This window comes from Neoarius graeffei, chromosome 13 (genome assembly GCF_027579695.1).
Source record: "Neoarius graeffei isolate fNeoGra1 chromosome 13, fNeoGra1.pri, whole genome shotgun sequence".
NCBI classification, from domain to species: domain Eukaryota; kingdom Metazoa; phylum Chordata; class Actinopteri; order Siluriformes; family Ariidae; genus Neoarius; species Neoarius graeffei.
This window is the reverse complement of record NC_083581.1, coordinates 75,241,892-75,263,642: the sequence shown is the minus strand read 5'-3', so window position 1 is coordinate 75,263,642 and position 21,751 is coordinate 75,241,892. Positions and strand designations below refer to the sequence as shown.

The following is a 21,751-nucleotide window of genomic DNA, read 5'->3' as shown; positions in this document are numbered from 1 at the left end:
CTATCTATCTATCTATCTATCTATCTATCTATCTATCTATCTATCTATCTATCTATCTATCTATGTCGTTTGCCAGGATGCCCCGCTGACAAGACACGACTTTTCCATTGATCTCTGTCCATCATTGCAGTTCACAGTTTCTGAGTGTTCACTATTCCAGAGTCATTCAGTAGGCTGTCCATATACGTGACTCGTCTTTGTCCTCTGTTGACTTTACCTTCGATTGGTTGCCAGAGTACAAGTTTAGTGGCCATTTCTTCTTCATGTCTTACACAATGTCCCGCCAATCTCATTCGACGCTGACAAACCTTTGTTGATATTTTGGGGAACTCTCCGTATAATTCTTCATTTGTGAGGTGATGTTTCCAAGTGACATTATGTACCATCCTGAGCATCCAGATGTAGCATCCATCAAGCTGCTTCTCGAGAGTCTTTGTGAGAGTCCGTGTCTAGGCACCATAAAGAATAAGTGAATAAGCACATTTTCAGTTTTCTGGAAAGTTAGGAGGACCATATTTTGCGTAGCTTGTGACATGCACTCCAGGCCAGTCCCTTCCTCACAGAGAGATCTTTCTCTGTGCTTTCTGTCCATGCTCCCAAGTATTTGAAATTGTTTACTATTTTTAGCTTCCTCCCATCTTTCGCTGTAACCTGTACCCGATGATCCTGGTTAAATGGTTGTATTTCTGTTTTCTTTGAGTTGTAGTGGAGACCAACCTTTGCAGCCTTTTCCTCTAATCTAGATAGAAGGTTCTGAGCCTGGTGTATTTCTTCAGTGATCAGTGCGATACCATCTGCAAAGTCTAGATCTATAATCATTGTTGGTCCTGTCCTTCCGTTTCTCCTTCTCTCTAACTGGAAACACAACTCTTCTTCTCTACTGCCAATGGCTCTTCTCATGACAAGGTCCAATACAATTACAAACAAATATGGAGTGAGTGTATCACCTTGGAGGACACCTGCAAGAATCTTGAAGAAATCCGTTATACCATCAGGAGTGATAACTCTTGCTTTTGTGTTTTCGTAGAACTTGGCAATCATAGCAATATCTTCCAATATCTTCATCATTTGTCCCTGATGCACCGAATCAAAAGCCTTTTTGAAGTCTACAAACACTATTATTGCTTTCCTGTTATGACTCTTGACTCCTTCAATGAGCCTTCTTAAAGCTAAGATGCGAGTTGAAGTGGACCTTGCAGGCCTAAAGTCATTTTGATTGTTCTTGAGCTTCTTATCTATTTTTGGTTGAATCCTGTTCAAAATCATCTTGTTCACTAATTTTGCAACAACTAAGGTTAGGCTAATTCCCCTGTAATTTCCTGTGTCCCCAAGAGCTCCAGTTTTAGGAAAAGTTAATAAATCAATTGTTTAGGTTTGATATTATCATTCAGTAGAATATTAGCAAAATCTAATATGATTTCATCCAAATGACATCTTTTTACAACCTCAGGGGATATGTTATCTGGTCCGCAAGCTTTCCCATCACAAAGGCTTTCTTTCACTTTCTTTAATTCTTCTAAGGAGAAATTGCTGTCGTCTATTTGAAGATTGTTGAGGACTTTGGGGGGTCATTTTCAAAAGGTTCGCCATCGAAAGTTGGTTTTTTACCTAGTAGGTTATTGAGGTATTTGTACCACTTTTTAACCCTTTCTTCTGCTGTAGCTCCACATATTCTTCCTTGTTTTGCAGCCTTTTGACCTGTTATTTCATTCACCAGCTTCCAACTCTCCCCATGTCTGTTCTTCTCACTTGCACTTTCTACCTTACTTTCTACCTTGTATAGCTGTGTATACCTCTTGCAGTTTGTGTCTTTCAATTTTTTGGATTTTTTGTACCCCTAAAGGTACAATAATGTATTTAGTATACAATAATGGGCAGCACGGTGGTGTAGTGGTTAGCGCCGTCGCCTCACAGCAAAAAGGCTCTGGGTTCGAGCCCAGTGGCCGACAGGGGCCTTTCTGTGTGGAGTTTGCATGTTCTCCCGGTGTCTGCATGGGTTTCTTCTGGGTACGCCGGTTTCCCTCACAGTCCAAAGACATGCACGTTAGGTTAACATGGGGCAGCCATGGACTGAAGGTCAGACTGAAGTGCCGTTGAACAAGGCACCTTATCCCCAACTGCTGTAGCATAGCTGCCCACTGCTCTGTGTGTGTGTTCACTGCTTGAGATGGGTTAAATGCAGAGAGGAATTTCACTGTGCTTAAGTCTGTGCTTGAGTATATGTGTGATAAATCCGTCCATCCATCCATTATCTGTAGCCACTTATCCTGTTCTACAGGGTTGCAGGCAAGCTGGACCCTATCCCAGCTGACTATGGGTGAGAAGCGGGATACACCCTGGACAAGTCGCCAGGTTATTACAGGGCTGACAAACAACCATTCACGCTCACTTTCACACCTACGCTCAATTTAGAGCCACCAGTTAACCTAACCACTGGGTGGTGTAGTGGTTAGCATGGTCACCTCACAGCAAGAAGGTTCTGGGTTCTAACCCAGCGGCCGGCAAGGGCCTTTCTGTGTGGAGTTTGCATATTCTCCCTGTGCCTATGTGGGTTTCCTCCGGGTTCCCCGGTTTCCCCCACAATCCAAAGACATGCTGGTTAGGTTAATATGCTCCCCGGGTGCTGTGTGCTCATGTGTGTGTGTTCACTGCTTCATCTGGGTTAAATGCAGAGAGGAAATTTCACAAGTGTGTGATGAATAAAGTTGTGCTTTCTTTCTTTCTTTTCTTTCCTGCATGTCTTTGGACTGTGGGGGAAACCGGAGCACCCGGAGGAAACCCACACAGACACGGGGAGAACATGCAAACTCCACACAGAAAGGCCCTCGTCAGCCATTGGGCTCGAACCCAGAACCTTCTTGCTGTGAGGCGACAGTGCTAATGACTACACCACCGTGCCGCCCCTTGTGTGATAAATAATGTTCTTTTATTTTTTGACAGCGTGTCAAAACTTTTGTCCGTGCGATTCTAACTTCGTTTATATTTACAAAATACAATTAATTTGGGGGGCGGCACGGTGGTGTAGTGGTTAGCGCTGTCGCCTCACAGCAAGAAGGTCCGGGTTCGAGCCCCGTGGCCGGCGAGGGCCTTTCTGTGCGGAGTATGCATGTTGTCCGCGTGGGTTTCCTCCGGGTGCTCCGGTTTCCCCCACAGTCCAAAGACATGCAGGTTAGGTTAACTCATCTCATTCTCATCTCATTATCTCTAGCCGCTTTATCCTTCTACAGGGTCGCAGGCAAGCTGGAGCCTATCCCAGCTGACTATGGGTGAAAGGCGGGGTACACCCTGGACAAGTCGCCAAGTCATCACAGGGCTGACACATAGACACAGACAACCATTCACACTCACATTCACACCTACGCTCAATTTAGAGTCACCAGTTAACCTAACCTGCATGTCTTTGGACTGTGGGGGAAACCGGAGCACCCGGAGGAAACCCACGCGGACACGGGGAGAACATGCAAACTCCGCACAGAAAGGCCCTCGCCGGCCACGGGGCTCGAACCCGGACCTTCTTGCTGTGAGGCGACAGCACTAACCACTACACCACCGTGCCGCCAGGTTAGGTTAACTGGTGACTCTAAATTGAGCGTAGGTGTGAATGTGAGTGTGAATGGTTGTCTGTGTCTATGTGTCAGCCCTGTGATGACCTGGCGACTTGTCCAGGGTGTACCCCGCCTTTCGCCCGTAGTCAGCTGAGATAGGCTCCAGCTCGCCTGCGACCCTGTAGAACAGGATAAAGAGATGAGATGAGATGAGTAAATCTCTTCTTTGGACTTTTCTCAGTTAAATAAAGGTTGACAAAGTACATGGTTGGTTGTTGTTTTTTTTATTTTGGAAAATATCCTAACTTTTCTGGAAATGCGGTTTGTAGCAGTGGTGTTTATGATTCTAATAAGTATATTCCTAGGTGGTTAAGTGGATTAATGATATTTTTATTTCCTGTTCTCCATTTTGAATCGTTGCCATCGCCGGTGCGCGCGTGCAACACAAACTGCGGTTGCCATGGCTAGGCGTCACCATGACAGCGCTCCAGCAGAAGGCAGCGCGTGGGAGCTTTATAAACACCTCTCTCTCTCTCTCTCTCTCCTCGGTTTAGTGATAAATATAAAGCGTGTTGAAGTGAAACCGCGGTCATATTCACTGATATTCAGTCGGTGTTAATGTAAAATCTCAGGTTAGCTCGAAGATACAGTACCGTTCCGGGCTGTTTTTATTTTTATTTAGCTTCAGAGAAGCTTGGGTTTAACTCGACGCCTTTAAAAACACCCCAAGCTAGCACTGCTAGCAGGCAGGTTAGCCTAGCTGTGGGCATCATTCACGGATTGGGAAGAAATTCACACGGATTCCTGAAGAAAACGGTAAATATTAATGCAAATGTTTGTTTGTTTGTTTGATAGTATGACTGAAGTACACAGGCTATAAGTGAGCTCGCGACAAAACAGAACTAACTAGCGAGTTAGCCAGGTTAGCTGTGTTCAGGTGAATGGGATTAGCTGCTAGTGTTCGTTTAAGGGTTGTTTTACAATCAGGGTGCGCAAGCTAAAAATCACATTTAACACTTATTATCTTCAATAGAGGGCTACCGCGTGACGTGTACCGCGAGATTTTGTTAGGGCGCCATATTGGAAGACCTCAAGTACATACATGCATACAGTGCAATGCAATAATGAGTACACCCCCCTGAAAAACGACATTTTTCACAGTATTAAAATGAACACAAACAATATGTCCCAAACAGTTCCTTGATGATGTTTATTGCACTATGTTCTTACATTATAACTCAAGCAGAAAGGTGAAAAGATGCCTTAAATTACGTATTTTTCTGTTTCCGTGAAAGTGGGGTGGAGCAAAAGTGAGTACACCCCACAACAAACTCAATTACATCCAGTACATTTAGGCTACGTTCACACTGCAGGCTGAAGTGACTCAAATCCGATCTTTTCGCCCATATGTGACCTGTATCCGATCTTTTATTGACAATATGAACGACACGGATCCGATTTTTTCAAATCCGACCCAGGCCGTTTGGATATGTGGTGCTAATTCCGATTCCTATCCGCTCTTTTCATATGCGACTTCAGTCTGAACCGCCAGGTCGCATTCATCCGACTTGCACGTCATCAACAAGCCACAAACGTCACTATTCTGCGCTGAAGTAGGCGGCGGGTCTCTCAAAAAAAGTTACAACAACATGGTGCATAATCATGGGCGCAGATAGAGGGTGGGACGAGTCATATTTAAATTCACCTCGTTCGGTCCCCCCCACTTATAGGGAGGAAAAAACGTCTATGCTGTCTTTCTTTGCATAAGGCAAACCTCACGGAAAAATCAAAAGACTAATTACCATTCGGTTTATTGAGGTGCACAGCAGTGTATACATATAGTTGCAACAACTCACATAAAACAAAACAAAGACTGATATTCGGTTGGTTGAGCGGCGCAGACTGCACAGGTTGCGAGCTCGAGCTTGGTTGCTATGGTTACTAACAACAAGTTTGACAGGCATGTTGGGGTTGGTTTGCTGGCAGCTTTGTTCCCCCCCCCCCCCCAGTTCAAAAAACGTATCTGCGCCCCTGCGCATGACATCAATGTGAGGGACGCTTCGGGCTGTGAAGGTTCTGAATCTTCTCAATGGAAGGACGCAGAGGTTAGGGAGCTGATTTCCATTTGGGGGGATGCAGCTATTCAAGCTAGATTGGATGAGTCATACCGCAACCGGGCGGTTTTACTTCCGTAAACACTGGCCATGCTCACTGCGTGTGACGTCGTCGTATCCTGCAGTGCGCATGCGGAACACTTTTAGGTCGCTTTTCGTTCATACTGAGGATCACATACAAGTCGCATATATTTGTTAATGTGAACGACCTCACAAAAAAATCGGATTTCACAAAAAAATCGGAATTGAGCATTAAGCCTTGCAGTGTGAACGTAGCGTTAGTACTTTGTATGGCCTCCATTATTTGCAATGACAGCCCCAAGTCTCCTTGGCATGGAGTGCACAAGTTGACAACATTTGGCTACATCAATCTTTTTCCATTCTTCAAGGATGACATCTTTCAGAGCCTGGATGTTGGATGGAGAGTGATGCTCAACCTGCCTCTTCAGTATTCCCCAAAGATGCTCTGTAGGGTTCAGATCAGGTGACATACTTGGCCATGGAATCACTCTCACCCTGTTCCTCTTCAGAAAGTCAGCAGTGGCCTTAGATGTGTGTTTTGGGTCATTGTCATGTTGAAAAATGCCATGACGACCAACGGCCCGAAGTGATGGAAGCATCAAACGCTACGTTCACACTGCAAGGCTTAATGCTCAATTCCGATTTTTTTGTGAGGTCGTTCACATTAACAAATATATGCGACTTGTATGTGATCCTCAGTATGAATGAAAAGCGACCTAAAAGTGTTCCGCATGCGCACTGCAGGATACGACGACGTCACACGCAGTGAGCATGGCCAGTGTTTACGGAAGTAAAACCGCCCGGTTGCGGTATGACTCATCCGATCTAGCTTGAATAGCTGTATCCCCCCAAATGGAAATCAGCTCCCTAACCTCTGCGTCCTTCCACTGAGAAGATTCAGAACCTTCACAGCCCGAAGCGTCCCTCGCATTGATGTCATGCGCAGGGGCGCAGATACGTTTTTTGAACTGGGGGGGGACAAAGCTGCCAGCAAACCAACCCCAACCCCGATATGCTTGTCAAACTTGTTGTTAGTAACCATAGCAACCAAGCTCGAGCTCGCAACCTGTGCAGTCTGCGCAGCTCAACCAACCGAATATCAGTCTTTGTTTTGTTTTATGTGAGTTGTTGCAACTATGTATACACTGCCGTGCACCTCAATAAACCGAATGGTAATTAGTCTTTTGATTTTTCCGTGAGGTTTGCCTTATGCAAAGAAAGACAGCATAGACGTTTTTTCCTCCCTATAAGTGGGGGGGACCGAACGAAGTGAATTTAAATCTGGGTGGGACGAGTCCCACCCTCTATCTGCGCCCGTGATTATGCGCCATGTTGTTGTAACTTTTTTTGAGAGACCCGCCGCCTACTTCAGCGCAGAATAGTGACGTTTGTGGCTTGTTGATGACGTGTAAGTCGGATGAATGCGACCTGGCGGTTCAGACTGAAGTCGCATATGAAAAGAGCGGATAGGAATCGGAATTAGGACCACATATCCAAACGGCCTGGGTCGGATTTGAAAAAATCGGATCTGTGTCGTTCATATTGTCAATAAAAGAGCGGATACAGGTCACATATGGGCGAAAAGATCGGATTTGAGTCACTTCAGCCTGCAGTGTGAACGTAGCCTTAGCTTTCAGTATAGAGCAGTACATTTGAGAATTCATGATGCCATCGATGAAATGCAGTTCTCCAACACCCGCAGCACTCATGCAACCCCACATAAGAACACTACCCCCTCCATGTTTCACTGTGGGCACCATGCATTTTTCCTTGTACTCCTCACCCTTGCGACGCCAGACTGTTTTGAAGCCATCAGTTCCAAAAAGATTGATTTTGGTCTCATCACTCCAGAGTATAGAGTCCCAATAGCCTTCATCCTTTTCAGCATGTGCCCTGGCGAACTCTAGACGGGCTTTTTTGTGACTGGGCTTTAGGAGAGGCTTCCTTCGGGGACGACACCCATGCATGCCATTCCGCTGCACTGTACGGCATATTGTGTCACGTGACACATTCACTCCAATTTCAGTCTCTACTTCCTTAGATACCTATTGTGCACTTGCATGCCGATTTTCCTCAACTTTTCTCATTACAAGCCGCTCCTGCCTGGGTGTTAATTTTCTTGGCCGGCCTGTACGTCTCTGTACTTTGGCTGCAGTTCCATCTGTCTTGAATTTTTGGATCACTTTTGCAACCGTGTTCTTACTGATAAGTAAGGCTTTACTGATCTTCTTGTAGCCCTCACTTCTCTTGTGTAAAGCAATAATCCGCTTTCTCAGATCCAGAGACATTTCCTGGCCATGAGGTGCCATTGCAGGAAATGGGAAAGGGTGGTTTGCTTTAGGTAACAGCCTTTTGTAGCCAACTGCCTAATTAACACCTGTGAAATGACTAATTAGACTCACCTGTGGTTAATTGTTTGTTCAGGTCCACATTGGTAGCCTAAAAAGTTGCTTTACTCAGAGCCCTTCAGTGGGGTGTACTCATTTCTGCACCACACAAATTTCACTAAAACTGAAATAAAAATCATTTAAGTTATATTATTAGCCTTTGTTTTGAGTTCAAAAGCTCAACAGAACCTGTGTTTAACTTAGTCTGGGAACATTTTGGAAATATATCTTTGTGTTCCTTGTCATATTGTGTGAAATGTTACTTTTCAAAGAGGGTGTACTCATTATTGCATTGCACTGTACATACATACTCGCAATATAAAACAAACTACGAGCGAGAGTTTTTTACTACTTATCTGTTTTTATTTATATATCTTTGAATTATTTGGACATGGGGAAAAACTATATTTAAAATCCAAAGAGGGATGGAGGGAGGAAAATTAAACAAAAGAACGAAATGAAATATATAACATAAACGTGATAAAATTTAAGGATGTTTTTATTCAGTAAACATTTAAAAAAATGTTCTACAACACTCTAGCCTAGTGACTTACCAGTAACAAAATGGTCTGAACATATTCTGTACTGTTGTAGATTTGAAGTATTCAGATCCACTCTGCATAAAGCAGCTAAATACTCTCGCTGTCTCCGGGCAGAAAGCTCCTTGGTTTGCTCCCCTTGTGTCTCAATCACAGCTGGTATTCTGTAGAAAGACTTCTTTTCACCTTTCCCATCAGCTTTGTTAGAACCCTAACACAGCACAAAAGTTTACCATTGTAGGTTGTTTGATGAACCAAGTGCATGAAATTCTAACAAAAACACCCTAGTCATTAGACACACTAAGGCCCTGTCCACACAGCAACGGATTCAGGTGACTCCGATACAATTGCTTATCGTTTAGGCCTGGCGTCCACACGGCACCGGCGTTTTGGGTGCCCAAAACGCAATCTTTTTGAGAACGGGTTCCAGAGTGGAAAGATCTGGCAACGTTGCCGTTGTGAAGTCGTCTGGATGAGTAGAACGGATTTGTTTACGATGACGTCACAGCCACATGACTGAGTGCTTCACGCCGGGTAGAAGTGTAACGAATATCACCAGGAAAAAGCCTTACAGAGCACTAGTGAGAGTGAAACACGAGCTTGGATATTATTATTATTATTATTATTATTATTATGTTCAGTGTTAGTTTACAGTAGTAATGCAAGAAGCAGAATAGTGACAGTAATAGTGAAGCAAAAACATGCAATTGTACAAACACTGCAGCTCTACAGCAAAATATTCATTTATGAAATGGTCTGATTCTTAACACCAGTAGTGCCAATGATCTTCTCATTGCGATGCGAGTTGTCAACAAATCCTATAACTTGGTTCATGAAACGCGCTTACAAAATATTTTCACTGTGAATATGTATTGTGTAATGGTGCAATCCCGCCAGCAAAAATAGGGGAAAAAAGGAGCGATCTCACCTCTTCAGATGTTGATTTAAGTCTGACAATACATTCCTCAAAAAGGGCGTAGAGGAGCAAATTAATCCAATTTATTCCGGACCATTAAAGACGCTGCCTTCCGCGTAGAATCATATGTCATCCTCGCCGCCATATTGGAGAGGTCAAAGCGGAGAATAAAGATTAGCTGCGTTTAACTGTACCAACAGGTTTGCCGTCCAAACGAGATCATATGGGATTACCTTTCACAGGTGAGAAACAGCAAATTAATCCATCAACGTGTATCATTCACTTTATTCCGGACCATTGAAGACGCCGCCTTCCGCGTAGAATCATACGTCATCCTCGCCGCCATTTTGGATAGGTCAAAGCGGAGAATAAAGATTAGCTGCGTTTAACTGTACCAACAGGTTTGCTGTCCAAACGAGATCACATGGGATTACCTTTCACAGGTGAGACTGGAAAAATACTTTTCATTGTATTTGGTCATTATAACGTAATTTTACAAACAGATTTTCCTGACTTTGTGGCTAATATGAAGTCTCGCGCATAATAGTTTATGCGCATGCGTCCTTACTTCTTCTATTGTTCTGGTGTCTCCGAAGGGACCGTCTTACAGCGCCCCTAGAGGTGTGGCATGTGTATTGCATCGTTTTCAGCAAGCGTTGCGTTGCCATATGGACCTGATATTTTACTGATTGTTGCCCATTTGGACGCGATATATTTTTAAATAACATCTCGTTGCCGTTGTCGTGTGGATGTAGCCTAAATGTGTCAGTGGCTGGCTGTAATAAACGCAGCCAAGAGACAAAACCATCAGTCAGTCAGTTTCTCAACATATCGCTTCCTTTCAGCAGGCTTCAGGGTTTTGAAATAATCTGCCATGTCCACAGATCATGCACAGACTTATCCAGTATATCCACAGTTTTTTGCCAAGTCTCACACAGGTTTCTTTCAAGTCTACTGTTGGGCCAGTAAATCATAAATAAAGCCACTCCACTTTATTCTCGTGGGTTCACATACCGCTGCCGTTATTTCCCCCTAATCACGAGTTTGTTGGTCTTCCAATATGGCGCAGGGTTTGTTTACTTCCGGTTTCAGGTGACGTCAGTGCAAGGGGTCTATATCAAAAGGCTTGACTAAATAAACTTGGTTGTTTATTGTAGCCCTGTGATAGCTCTATTTACCATGCAAAAAAAAAACCTTGGTGATAACATTATTTTTGGTGAATGTATGGCAATACACTACCGTTCAAAAGTTTGGGGTCACTTTGAAATGTCCTTATTTTTGAAAGAAAAGCACTGTTCTTTTCAATGAAGATCACTTTAAACTAATTAGAAATCCACTCTATTAGGGCTGTAACGATACACCCAACTCATGATTCGATTCGTATCGCGATTTTTGACCCACGATTCGATACGCCCACGATTTTTTTAAAATGTTTTTTTTAAAGTAGTAAATTTGACTTATTAACATTTACTTACTTACATTAACTATTTAATAACAAATAATTCAGACCACTGCAGAGAATGAGTAATATGTATGCAAAAATGAACAAATGTATATCCAAAGATTGTTTTATTTCTCAAAATAATACTGTTGAGCCGGAAGCTCTGTTTTTTTCGGTTCTGAAAAAGTCATTTTTCCAAATCGTGTAAATCCGTTAAGATTTTTTTTGCGGGGGGGTGGCTCTCTCACTGTCTCACTCTCATAGGGCCAATGATTTTCTGTGATCGCGGAAAACAGATGGAAATTACGGAATTTTTATGGTGAAACGTTGCTCGCGTGTCAAAATGTAACTGCCGCAGAAGGCTTCCGCCCAAGCAGACATGCCTTCAGTGTTGCCAGATATTGCTAACGTTTTCCACCTCAAAATATGTTCAAAACCAGCCAAAAAGCACCTAAACCCGCCCAATCTGGCAACACTGCATGCCTTTCCGGTCAAGTGATTGTGATTGGCTTGTGGCACACCTAGCCAGCCAATGAGCTGCTTGTTTACAGATTCGCTCCCCGCGTCGCAACCAGAATGGCGACCGCTTAAAAGAAATGAATGCTCTGCCAGTGGCGAGTGTGGACGTTGCGTGACTCGCAGAAGATTGTCGCAGGTCGGCGAAAAAACGACTTACTAATAGATATAAAAAATAAAAGTAATTTAAGTAAGTTTAAAATGTAATTTAAATAAAAAGTAAAGTATTCATAAATTGAAGTTTGGAAGCGCCTCTGTTTTTGGGCTGAGGAGAAGTTTGAAAGGGTGTACCGCGATTCTGCCTTCTTGTATCGCGATATGGATCATGGCTCTGCGTATCGCAATTTCGATTTCGATACGCATATTGTTACAGCCCTACACTATACATTGCTAATGTGGTAAATGACTATTCTAGCTGCAAATGTCTGGTTTTTGGTGCAATATCTCCATAGGTGTATAGAGGCCCATTTCCAGCAACTCTCACTCCAGTGTTCTAATGGTACAATGTGTTTGCTCATTGCCTCAGAAGGCTAATGGATGATTAGAAAACCCTTGTACAATCATGTTAGCACAGCTGAAAACAGTTGAGCTCTTTAGAGAAGCTATAAAACTGACCTTCCTTTGAGCAGATTGAGTTTCTGGAGCATCACATTTGTGGGGTCGATTAAATGCTCAAAATGGCCAGAAAAATGTCTTGACTATATTTTCTATTAATTTTACAACTTATGGTGGTAAATAAAAGTGTGACTTTTCATGGAAAAAACAAAATTGTCTGGGTGACCCCAAACTTTTGAACGGTAGTGTATATGTCATATTTAGCAAAATTACTCGTGTCATTTAGAAAAAGTGCTTTTTTGACCATAGGTAGCTCCAAAAGGGATGCACTTAAATCATTCTTTATACCATAAAACAAATTTGGTTCCATATCATTGGAAACATAGTTAAGTTTTAATGTTGAATGCCAGTAAGTTTTCAGACTATTTTGATCAAATTAGTATAGAATTGTGTCAAAAAAAAATGTCCTCTCCGAGACAGCTAATTTTTCAATATAAAATAACATATCTAAAATGATTATTTTCATCCTAAAATGTGGTCAAGATATTGGGACGTAAATATTAGAGACAACTAACACAAAGCTTACAGCCTTATATTTAAAAGCACTATGGAAGTAGTGGATTCTGAATTGTCAAAAAAAAAGTCCTCTCCGAGAATCACTTCGTTTCTCCCAACCCTGCTTAAAGCTACACTTCATCTTCTTTATCTTAGAGCAGATTACACAAAACTACCATACACGTATGTCAAAAAATTACCTGAAATCTGTTCTTTAACTTGTCTTTCGCTTAAAAACTGGTACAAGAACCAGTTTGAATCAATTTGAATTTTGGACGCCTGTGACACAAACTTTGTACCCTGATTGTAAAACAGCCCTTAATATAACAGTATTCTTACTCTCATATCACTCAGGCCCTGTCCACACGGCAACGGATTCAGGTGAATCTGATAAAATTTATCGTTTCGGCCTGGCGTCCACACGGCACCGGTGTTTTGGGTGCCCCAAAACGATATTTTTTGAGAGCGGTTTCCAGAGTGGAAAAATCTGGCAACGGCGCCGTTGCGAAGTCGTCTGGATGAGTAGAACGGATTTGTTTACGATGATGTCACAACCACATGACTAGAACAAGTCATCACGCCGGGTAGAAGAAGGGGTTTATGCGCATGCGTCCTACTTCTATTGTTCTGGTGTCTCTGATGGGACCGTTTTACAGCGCATGTAGAGGTGTGGCATGTGTATTGCATCGTTTTCAGCAAGCGTTGCATTGCCATATGTACCTGATATTTTACTGATCTGTTGCCCATGTGGACGCGATACTTTTTTACCCGCTAAAAAAAAAATCTCGTTGTCGTGTGGATGTAGCCTTAGTCTATCCTCATCATTCTCATTATCTCTAGCCGCTTTATCCTTCTACAGGGTCACAGGCAAGCTGGAGCCTATCCCAGCTGACTACGGGCGAAAGGCGGGGTACACCCTGGACAAGTCGCCAGGTCATCACAGGGCTGACACATAGACACAGACAACCATTCACACTCACATTCACACCTACGCTCAATTTAGAGTCACCAGTTAACCTAACCTGCATGTCTTTGGACTGTGGGGGAAACCGGAGCACCCGGAGGAAACCCACGCGGACACGGGGAGAACATGCAAACTCCGCACAGAAAGGCCCTCGCCAGCCCCGGGGCTCGAACCCAGGACCTTCTTGCTGTGAGGCGACAGCGCTAACCACTACACCACCGTGCCGCCCCTAGTCTATCCTGTAGTAATAATAATAATAATGGGATTTCCCCCGTTTCTGACACCTGTAGTGTATTCGGAGTGAGTGTGCCTGATGAACCGCTGTCTAAATGAAGTGTTCCAGTCTGAGTTTAGATCCAGAACATATCCAGTAACTACTGCATTCAGACAGCAGCACACTTCAGTCCTGCTCAGTTCAACCCGGACACCTTTATTTGTCATTACTTCACAAACAAGGCTGTATCCAGTGTCACCAGGTTTAGTCTGTCATGACCAGAAGTTCTTGGATTCATCAGATGTGTTCATTCTTGTTGTTTGTTATTTCAACCATATACAGCTGGGACAGGACACAGTTCAAACCAAACAACGTTTCTTCAGGACCGTGGTGCTACATTAAACATCACAGGACTACAATCTACCAGACTTGTAGTACTCGAGTCCGACTCGTGACTCGACTTGGACTTGAGTACTGATGACACCGACTCGTGCATTAACCGCATTCAGAGTTGCAAATTGGAGATTTTTTTCTTTGTTTTTTTGTAACACGCCATAACTGGGCGGCACGGTGGTGTAATGGTTAGCACAGTCGCCTCACAGCAAGAAGGTTCGAACCCAGCAGCCGGCGAGGGCCTTTCTGTGTGGAGTTTGCATGTTCTCTCCGTGTCTGCATGAGTTTCATCCGGGTGCTCCGGTTTCCTCCACAGTCCAAAGACGTGCGGTTAGGTTAATATGGGACGGCCTTGGGCTGAGGTGCCCTTGAGCGAGGCACCGAACTCCCGACTGTTCCCCGGGCGCTGTTAGCATGGCTGCCCACTGCTCTGGGTATGTGTGTGTTCACGACTTTAAATGGGTTAAATGCAGAGAGGAAATTTCACAAGTGTGTGATGAATAAAGTTGTGCTTTCTTTTCTTTCTCTCTCTTTTAATAATTTGGCATAATTGACGTAAATTTTTCTACCAATTTCGTACAAGAGTGTCACACCTGTGCACCTTGGTGCATGCATCAGATAGACTCTCAGGCGCGCTCTGGACAGCGTGCACGCGCCAAGCGGACTCTCTCGTGCGCGCCGTAAATGACTCACGCCTGCACAGGATTAAGGTGCAATCAGCGCACCGATGTGAAAACACACTTACTTTGTGAAGTACTGAGTTGCGTTGCTGACACGTTACCGAGCCTTATTTCCTTGTTTGGTTTCCTGATCCCTGATTTCCTGTTTCTCGTCTTTGATTCTGCCGAGTCTGATAGCCTGTTTATGCCTCGCTTGACCTATCGCCTGTTTCACTGTTATACGATTTTTCCTGCCGTTCTGGATTGTTTACCGTCTTCACTTGTATTAATAAACACACCTTCTGCACTTACAGCCGTCTCCCAACCGTCTCTGACAGAATACTTCACACTCCCTGATAAAGAGAAGCACATTCACCTGTTCATACGCCATGTTCAGGAACAAACTGATGTTAATGGCGCTGAAACAGACACCGTCACGTGGGCAGTTGGAGTCTTGTTCTTGGGCTCAGCTCGGATCAGTAGTGGACGCGTTATTGTCCGCTGTGCAAAGATTGCAGTGTGAGTGGTGTGTTCAACAGTCCGTGAGAATCAGTCCAGTCCCTCAGAGTTGAGGAGTCTGATGACATGAGGGAAGAAACTGTTACGGAGTCTGGCTGTGAAGGTCCGAATGCTTCAGTACCTTTTTCCAGATGGCAGGAGGATGAAGAGATTGTGTGAGGTTGGCCACAATGCTGGTGGCTTTCCGGATGCAGCGTGTGGTGTAAATGTCCATGATGGAGGGAAGAGAGACTGGAGACTTTCTTGAGACTCGTGACTGGAGTCTCAAGAAAAAGGGCCAAGTAACAGAGAGAAATTCACTGCTCTTTCTCTGCTCTCTCGAAAACCTCTTCATGCCAATGTGTTTATCTCGACCTTTCCCAGATTTTCAACAGATTGTAGTCGAAAACCCCTTGATGAGCAACTGATAAGCAGATTCAGGCATGTTATAACCAGGAAAAGACAAACTGTACAGTGGGAGACTGGGCTGAGAATTATCCTAGACACAGGAACAGTCTGTAAGGGAAAACTGTACTGAAGTCTTCGGCACATGTAAAGAAATGCTGTCGACCAAAATGGCTTAAAAAATAATGAAATTAAATGTTTCGACATTAAAAAAATACTATAAACAGTAATCAGTAAACCATAATAAATGAAACAAAGTCAATATTTTGTGTGAGACGACCCTTTGCTTAAGCCTAGGTCACAACCGGACGTACAATTTGTTTGGCCGTGCGATTTTTGGCGTTTCCCAAATCCCTGCGTTTTTTGTTTTTTTTTGTTCGTGGAGAAAGACGCATGTTGGCCGTAAGTTTGTCTTGCAACCTGAAAAAAACATAAGCACCCATAGAGTTTGTTTGACATGACAAAGAACCTCTGCGGTCGGTCTGTGGCCAGTCTACAGCTCGAAAATCAGCACGTCACACGCGCGCCCTCCGTGCGTTTCACGCGCGCCCTCCGTGCGTTTCTTGCATTTTTTGCACATAGACCGGCCGTAGGAGCACGTACGGCCGGTTGTGACCAAGGCATTAAAAAAACAAAACAAAAACAGTCGTCTCAAGTCCAGTGAGGTCAGTTTTATGCGGAAATGATCTGTAGGTTTTCCTGAGCATCTTACAGAACCAGCCACAGTTCTTCTGGACACTTTGACCGTCACACTCGCTTCTTCATTTTACACCGAAACCCAGCAGCCTTCATTAAGTTTTCTTTTTTTCATCTGAAAAGTGCTCTTATAGAATATGTTGCTCAGATACATTTTTTTTTCCCTGTAACGTTTAATTTTGTGCTGGAAAATGAATGTTTGGAACTCTAAAATGTTTTTGTACTGACTCGATAATGTAGCAGTTATAAAATAGAAATCTGTAACAAAGTTTGTATGGAAAAAAAGGGTGCCTAACATTTTTGCACAGTACTGTTATGTACAAGTATAAATAAATTTTCAATCTCCAATTTGCTTAATGACTAGATCAGACTACACAAATTCAGCCCAATTTTGACATGATTTTAGCATAGCCCACAAATTTTCGGTGTCTTCGTAGTGCAACATAATCGAAGAAAAGTTATGTGGCGTCCCATGATGAAAAGTCAAGCATGTCAGTTTTCTTTCTTTTTTTTTTTTTTTTTAATTTTCTTGCCTAGTTTGAAAACTCCTACTATAAGCTCCTTGATGGCTAGGTTTGACAGTTTCTTGACCCTCCTCCCCAGTGACACACAGGGATGTGAATGATGATTGGTCAGGGTCAAACTTGTTGTATTTCCAGTCTTCTGATCAAGACACGGCAGGGTTTGCCAGAAAATCTGAAGTAGCCGGCTAAAAAAAAAAACAGTAGTAGATAGCTCTGGAGCTTCTGGCGGCAAAGGCATGCTAATGCTGGGGGGGGGGGTAGCCTAGTATACTAGACCCAACCGCCTAGCGGCCAAAAATATTTTTTGCCTAGCGAGTGGGTCTAGCCTCGCACCATATAAACAAAAACACCCCGGGCATCGAATCGTGCCTGCCAATCACAACGCAAGGTTTTTGTTTGGATTCTTTGGGCGGGCTTTTGCAGGAGTGACGACAAAGCTGCGCGACGCTGGAGACAGCGCAACAGGAAAGATGGCTTCGGGCTAGTGAACAGCGCGCGTTTGACTCCGCTTTGGAATCAGTTTTAGAAGAATTAGACTTGGAGTTTTCGTTGAAACATGAGCAGGAAGAGGCTCTCCGCTCATTCCTTTTCAAGAAGGACGTTTTCGCTTTTTTGCCGACCGGCTATGGCAAAAGTCTGATCTACCAGCTCGTAGCCAAAAGGATGGGGCTAGTTTGTGCAGTACGAAGAATTAATAAACAGCTTTGAAACATTACTTTTTGATTGTTTCTTATTTTCCCGTTATTTTAAATTTAAGGGAAATTATTTCACCAAACACCACTAAATAAAAACTCTCAAAAACAGTTTAAGCAAACCCTTGAAAAACACTTGGAAAAAAATGTGTATGTGGTACAGACTCCAAACTTGTGATCATTATCTCCAAACTTCTTAATATCTAGAACCTGTTTATTAATTAATACGCATTTTGAAAAATTATTTATTTCAAGGCCTCCCCCACTGCTTTCTGTCGCTCTGACTACGTCACAGTCACTGTTGCGCTGATTGGTCAGAGCGTTGGCCTATACGCACAGAGACAGTTTGAAAGACAGCGGTTTGTTCCTCCTACCCGCTTTGGAAATGTCTATGGATCGAGGCCAGACTAAATATTCACATTTAGTCTGGCTTGCCAGGCTAACATTCTTCATCTTTAAGCATTAAAATTTGTTGAATTTTTTTTTTTTTTTTTAATTTTTGAAATTTACATGCCTTATGGTGGCTTCTGTTGCATTCTCAGCTAATAAATTACTAACCATTTCCCTGTAAAATACTTGCAAAATATGTATGAAATTTCCTTCCAGATGTGTGCATGCTTGGCTTTCTCAGTTACCCTCCGTAATATACTGCCTGGCTCTGTAACATAACTACATGCGATACTGCGTGGTCATGTGGTCCGGCTCAGCCAGTCGGAGTGCGAGAATTGATCAACAAATATGGCGTCGCTTCCAGTCATGCTAGACCCGAATTGAAGACAATTTCGTGGTGGAATAATTGGATTTTCAGCAAATTATGGGCAGTAGAGACTATATAAATCGCTTGAAAATTGAAAGGCAAGTTTTTAAAAAAAAAATTTCTGGGCTTGAGTACCTTCTATGTAGGCAGAGAAAAACGTTGGGTCGCCGGTACCAGCGCTCAAAACTAACAGTGTCCCGATGTCCCGGGGACCATAAAAAATGTCATCGGGACACAAAATTATCATATCTGGGACAATCCCGGGACAATGGAAAAAAACAGATCTAGAAAAAAAGTTCTACATTAATATTATTTACAAAGCTGTAACACATACGTGGACATTCACCTAATTTGTCAATTTTAATTTTAAAACGTTAACAGCGAAAAATACATAGTAGCTACACTTTCGATGCACCTGCATCCGTAGGCTACAGAGCAGCGCATTCTGTTCTAGAATCTTCGGCCGGAGTCCGCATTATATGGACTTGGAATGGAATTGCTACCGCACACGCTGCGCCGACTCTTGCCAGAACAAAAATGCTTAAGTGGTTGAAGCGGACCGACCGCGGGGAAGAAACTGAAAGGCCAGACATAACGTCTCCGGGACCTTCAGGATCCAAAGTGTCATCGCCTGGTCTTCAGGCAACGCTAGCAACTGAATGAACTTAATGAACACTGTTAGACACGTTATAAAATACAACAGGAATGATGTGGATGATATTGACGGAAGATACCGTTCAACAGAATAAGTGAGTTTTCTTGGTGTCTTTCTAGTTCACAAAGTTTAGTCAGTCAGCAGCACAACTAGGCTCGGACCTGGCACTATGCTGATGTTGCTAACATTCGCACCCGGCAGCGAAAGTTCATAAAAATGGATAACGGAAAGTTCATAAAAATGGATAACGGAAAGTTCATAAAAATGGATAACGGTAATGGATAACGGAAAGTTCATAAAAATGGATAACGATCTCATCTCATTATCTGTAGCCGCTTTATCCTGTCCTACAGGATTGCAGGCAAGCTGGAGCCTATCCCAGCTGACTACGGGCGAAAGGCGGGGTACACCCTGGACAAGTCGCCAGGTCATCACAGGGCTGACACATAGACACAGACAACCATTCACACTCACATTCACACCTACGCTCAATTTAGAGTCACCAGTTAACCTAACCTGCATGTCTTTGGACTGTGGGGGAAACCGGAGCACCCGGAGGAAACCCACGCGGACACGGGGAGAACATGCAAACTCCACACAGAAAGGCCCTCGCCGGCCACGGGGCTCGAACCCAGGACCTTCTTGCTGTGAGGCAACAGCGCTAACCACTACACCACCGTGCCGCCCTGGATAACGGTAATGGTGAAAATTATAAGTTGGCCTTATAAGTACCAACAGATATTCAAGGTATAAGTAGATGAAATGAACATAAAAGGGGTCTTATTTTCAACTAAAGTGTACTGCAGATGTAGGGAGTTGAAACATTTTCTGAATGAGCTAGTTGGCCCCTTTAAATAAACGGGTATCTATTCATACAGTGAGATCGCCAAAGTTTAATAAACTGAAAATGCAATAACTGTAATTTTGAAGTAGATGATGTATAGGACATGTGTCACTTGTGTCTTGTGACTTATTGTAAAAATGATATAAAGGGTTCAAAATCGCATAGTTACAAATATAATAGTAACTTCATATGATGGGCGGCACGGTGGTGTAGTGGTTAGCGCTGTCGCCTCACAGCAAGAAGGTCCTGGGTTCGAGCCCCGGGGCCGGCGAGGGCCTTTCTGTGTGGAGTTTGCATGTTCTCCCCGTGTCCGCGTGGGTTTCCTCCGGGTGCTCCGGTTTCCCCCACAGTCCAAAGACATGCAGGTTAGGTTAACTGGTGACTCTAAATTGAGCGTAGGTGTGAATGTGAGTGTGAATGGTTGTCTGTGTCTATGTGTCAGCCCTGTGATGACCTGGCGACTTGTCCAGGGTGAACCCCGCCTTTCGCCCGTAGTCAGCTGGGATGGGCTCCGGCTTGCCTGCGACCCTGTAGGGCAGGATAAAGCGGCTAGAGATAATGGGATGAGATGAGACTTCATATGATAATATTAACCACTGGTTATTTCAGAGAGGAAAAAAATGGGGACACTATTGCTTCCATTCGGGACAATACAACACAGAATTCGGGACCACTGGGGGACACAAAGAAAAAAAGTTAATTTCGAGCCCTGGCCGGTACTTGAGGACATCTCTGCATAGCAAGAATTTATGGCACTATGATCGCCTAATCTGACATGATGACCTCATGAAGGACAAAAACATTGTGTGGTCTGATCTCGACATCAGACTGTAAAGGAAGTCTCAAAGCAGTTGTTGGGAATGTCGGTAACCATTTATTTGGAACTCAGATGACTTAATTTATACTTTAATTCCCCCAAATTGTGTTATACGATGTTGTACGGACAGCACAAAACCTTCTGGAAATAGTAAATAATCTGAATTATTTATTTTATTGCTCCAGTTTGGAAAATTGGGTGCGTACAATAGGTTTGGTTAATCCTTTCTCTCATGTCTCTCTCAGGACTGTTTTTTATCTTTCTGGGATTTGAATATCTGCAAGCGCATCAAGTTCTGATTGTGAACACTCGTACAGATCTGCCTTTATTTATGCGAGTGCACAAGTGGACAGCATCACATGAACCAAACCTGGAATTTACACAAAATGGAGGGAAAAAACAAAGGAGAGTTGTGTGTTTGTGTGAGAATAATAAAAATAAGACAACGTACCGGTAGATGTGCAAGTTGCCTTTGTTTGGAGAAGGGCTGGATGGACGAGTTGCTGTAGTTTATTTACATCACTTATATTGTGTGTTCGAAGAGAAAAGAAACTAAAATAAATTAATTTTGCATGCTGATTAAAGGGCGGCACGGTGGTGTAGTGGTTAGCGCTGTCGCCTCACAGCAAGAAGGTCCTGGGTTCGAGCCCCGGGGCCGGCGAGGGCCTTTCTGTGCGGAGTTTGCATGTTCTCCCCGTGTCCGCGTGGGTTTCCTCCGGGTGCTCCGGTTTCCCCCACAGTCCAAAGACATGCAGGTTAGGTTAACTGGTGACTCTAAATTGAGCGTAGGTGTGAATGTGAGTGTGAATGGTTGTCTGTGTCTATGTGTCAGCCCTGTGATGACCTGGCGACTTGTCCAGGGTGTACCCCGCCTTTCGCCCATAGTCAGCTGGGATAGGCTCCAGCTTGCCTGCGACCCTGTAGAAGGATAAAGCGGCTAGAGATAATGAGATGAGATGAGATGCTGATTAAAGTGGACATTATAATGACGGCTAAAGTTGATGTTGCGGTAAGCCCTGCACTTTTATACTCACATACATCACA

At 43.6% G+C, this 21,751-nt stretch overlaps 1 protein-coding gene across 2 annotated transcripts in view; it reads left to right on the top strand.

The window, feature by feature from the left end:
* Nucleotides 1-4,059: 4,059 nt before the first annotated feature.
* lca5 (lebercilin LCA5) overlaps nucleotides 4,060-21,751 on the top strand; it is a 74,732-nt gene continuing 57,040 nt past the window's right edge. Inside the window, exons 1-2 of one of the 2 annotated variants that reach the window (XM_060938518.1) lie at nucleotides 4,060-4,361; nucleotides 9,924-9,965. The gene's annotated coding sequence lies outside the window, so the exon portion shown is untranslated. The remainder of the gene's footprint in view (nucleotides 4,362-9,923; nucleotides 9,966-21,751) is intronic. The other variant, XM_060938517.1, reaches the window with a different exon arrangement.